This window comes from Anneissia japonica, unplaced genomic scaffold, assembly GCF_011630105.1.
Source record: "Anneissia japonica isolate Jap-2015-1 unplaced genomic scaffold, ASM1163010v1 scaffold288133_len202418_cov178, whole genome shotgun sequence".
In the NCBI taxonomy this organism is placed as follows: Eukaryota; Metazoa; Echinodermata; class Crinoidea; order Comatulida; family Comatulidae; genus Anneissia; species Anneissia japonica.
This window is the reverse complement of record NW_022693113.1, coordinates 68,009-71,274: the sequence shown is the minus strand read 5'-3', so window position 1 is coordinate 71,274 and position 3,266 is coordinate 68,009. Positions and strand designations below refer to the sequence as shown.

At 31.5% G+C, this 3,266-nt stretch overlaps 3 non-coding genes across 3 annotated transcripts; all 3 read right to left on the bottom strand.

Annotated features, from left to right (window-relative positions):
- Positions 1-614: 614 nt before the first annotated feature.
- Positions 615-732, bottom strand: LOC117100663. The gene has a single exon (XR_004444161.1). It is a non-coding gene; the product is annotated as a U5 spliceosomal RNA (small nuclear RNA).
- Positions 733-1,258: 526 nt separating this feature from the next.
- Positions 1,259-1,376, bottom strand: LOC117100655. The gene has a single exon (XR_004444154.1). It is a non-coding gene; the product is annotated as a U5 spliceosomal RNA (small nuclear RNA).
- An 821-nt stretch (positions 1,377-2,197) lies between these two features.
- LOC117100654 lies at positions 2,198-2,313 on the bottom strand. The gene has a single exon (XR_004444153.1). It is a non-coding gene; the product is annotated as a U5 spliceosomal RNA (small nuclear RNA).
- Positions 2,314-3,266: the final 953 nt, after the last annotated feature.

Genomic DNA, 3,266 nt, shown 5'->3' with positions numbered 1-3,266 from the left:
TATACACATCTAGATTCTATTTAACCTTACACGTGTAAAATGTTTTAATTTAAACCAAAAAGAAATAACATTAGGCCTATATACTAGCATTTATTTGTGTATTAATTTGTTTTTTAATTCTCATGCAACAATTAGAAAACGTCTCTTACAGAATGAAACCGAACTTTTTGTGCACCGAATTCAACACTTGTACTTGTACTATAAGTGAATATTAAACAAAAAAAATAACGTGAACCAAGAGAAATTGAAGAAAAAGTACAACACGTAGAACAACACTGAGTTGTGTTCAAGTGACAATTTTGTTTTTCGCGCGTCTTTACACTGCAGCTTTCTCATTGGTTCATATGTGCGCTTATTGCGGAACATGATTCCTGATGATGACACAATTAATGTCGAAATATTGAATCCCAACACAATGGCGTGCATTTCAATACTTGGAGTATGTATTATACTTTCTTTGATACTTTCTTATGTAAAATGTGGTATTCGTAAACGTGAGATCCAGAGAAGAATCGGTATATTTGAAAAGTATCTGTCTATTAAGTAGGGCTAACTTTTCAAGGAACAAAAGTATTGATTGAGATTTAGATGAATCTGTTTTTGATTGATTGTTTGCCTCATGATAATTCACGAGGTTTTAAAAAATAGAATAAAACTCAATAAAGTTCCTCTGCACGGAAATCTTTAGTAAAAGGCGAAAGATTTATACGTGATGCAGAGAAACTAGAGGAGTTTTATGAGTAGTTTACTCTTAATTTTAAAGGTAAGCGATACTCTAACAACACTATAGTGTTAAAATTTCAAAACATCAGAAAATACATAAGATTTACTCGTGCTTGTACTATAAGTGAATATTAAACAAAGAACGACGAGAACCAAGAGAAACTGAAGAAAAAGCACGACTCGCAGAATAACACTGAGTTGTGTTCAAGTGGTAATTTAGTTTTTCGCGCGTTCTTACACTGCAGCTTTCTCATTGGTTCATATGTGCACCGCTTATTGCGTAACATGATTCCTGATGATGACACAATTAATGTCGAAATATTGAATCCCAACACGATGGCGTGCATTTCAATACTTGGAGTATGTATTATACCTTCTTTGATACTTTCTTATGTAACATGTCGTATTCGTAAACGTGAGATCTTGAGAAGAATCGGTATATTTGAAAAGTATCTGTCTATTAAGTAGGGCTAACTTTTTAAGGAACAAGAATATTGATTAAGATTTAGATGATTCTGTTTTTGATTGATTGTTTGCCTCATGATAATTCACAAGGTTTTAAAAAATAGAATAAAACTCAATAAAGTTCCTCTGCACGGAAATCTTTAGTAAAATGCGAAAGATTTATACGTGATGCAGAGAAACCAGAGGTGACTTACCAATAGTTTACTCTTGATTTTAAACGTAATACGCCAACAACACTATGGTGTCGAAATTTCAAAACATCAGAAAATACATATGATTTACTCGCAGAAAACCTGAATAGTTTTAAATTTAGCCCAAGCAGCAATAGACCAATAAATATTAACTTTTATTTCAATAAAACAAGTTTCTGATGAAAGTAATACGATGATTCACAGCTACCAACAATAAGTAGGCCTATGTTAATTAGTTGAGAAATGAAGATATGATTAGAAATTACACACAGTAAGATTCTATTTAACCTTACACGTGTAAAATGTTTTATTTTAAACCAAAAATAAAAATAACATTAGGCCTATATTTATTTATATAATATACTAGCATTTATTTGTGCATTAATTTTTTTAAAATTCTCCTGCAACAATTAGAAAACGTCTCTTACAGAAATGAAACCTAACTTTCTGTGCACCGAATTCAACTCTTGTACTTGTACTATAAGTGAGTATTAAACAAAGAACGACGAAAACCAAGAGAAACTGAAGGAAAAGCACGACACGCAGAACAACACTGAGTTGTGTTCAAGTGACAATTTTGTTTTTCGCGCGTTCTTTACACTGCGGCTTTCTCATTGGTTCATATGTGCGCTTATTGCGTAACATGAATCCTGATGATGGCACAATTAATGTCGAAATATTGAATCCCAACACGATGGCGTGAGATCTTGAGAATAATCGGTATATTTCAAAAATATGTCTATTAAGTAGGGCTAACTTTTCAAGGAACAAATGTATTGATTAAGATTTAGATGATTCTGTTTTTGATTGATTATTTTTCTCATGATAATTCACGAGGTTTTAAAAAATAGAATAAACTCAATAAAGTTCCTCTGCACGGAAATCTTTAGTAAAAGGCGAAAGATTTATACGTGATGCAGAGAAACCAGAGGTGACTTACCAATAGTTTACTCTTGATTTTAAAGGTAAGCAATGCGCCAACAACACCATGGTTTCGAAATTTCAAAATATCAGAAAATATATACGATTTACTCGCAGAAAACCTGAATAAATTTTAATTAAGCCCAAGCATCAATAGACCAATAAATATTAACTTTTATTTCAATAAAACAAGTTTCTGATGAAAGTAATATGATGATTCACAGCTACACTATCGACAATAAGTATGTTAATTATTTGAGAAATGATTAGAAATTACACACAATAAGATTCTATTTAACCTTACACGTGGAAAATGTTTTATTTTAAACCAAAAATAAAAGTAACATTAGGTCTATATACCTTTATATATTTATATAATATACTAGCATTTATTTGTGCATTAATTTTATTTTTAATTCTTGTGCAACAATTAGAAAACGTTTCTTACAGAATGAAACCGAACTTTCTGTGCAACGAAATCAACACTTGTGGGCCTACTTGTAATATAAGCGAATATTAAACAAAGAACGACGAGAACCAAGAGAAACGGAAGGAAAAGCACGATACGCAGAACAACACTGAGTTGTGTTCAAGTGATATTTTGTTTTTCGTGCGTATTTACACTGCAGCTTTCTCATTGGTACACGTGTGCGCTTATTGCGTAACATGATTCCTGATGATGACGCAATTAATGTCGAAATATTGAATCCCAACACGATGGCGTGCATTTTAATACTTGGAGTATGTAGGCTTATTATACTTTGATACTTTCTTATACTTTCTTGCGTAACATGTCATATTTGTAAACGTGAAATCTTAAGAAGAGTCGGTATATTTCAAAAATATGTCTATTAAGTAGGGCTAACATTTCAAGGAACAAAAGTATTGATTAAGATTTGGATGATTCTGTTTTTGATTGATTGTTTGCCTCATGATAATTCACGAGGTTTTAAAAAATAGAATAAA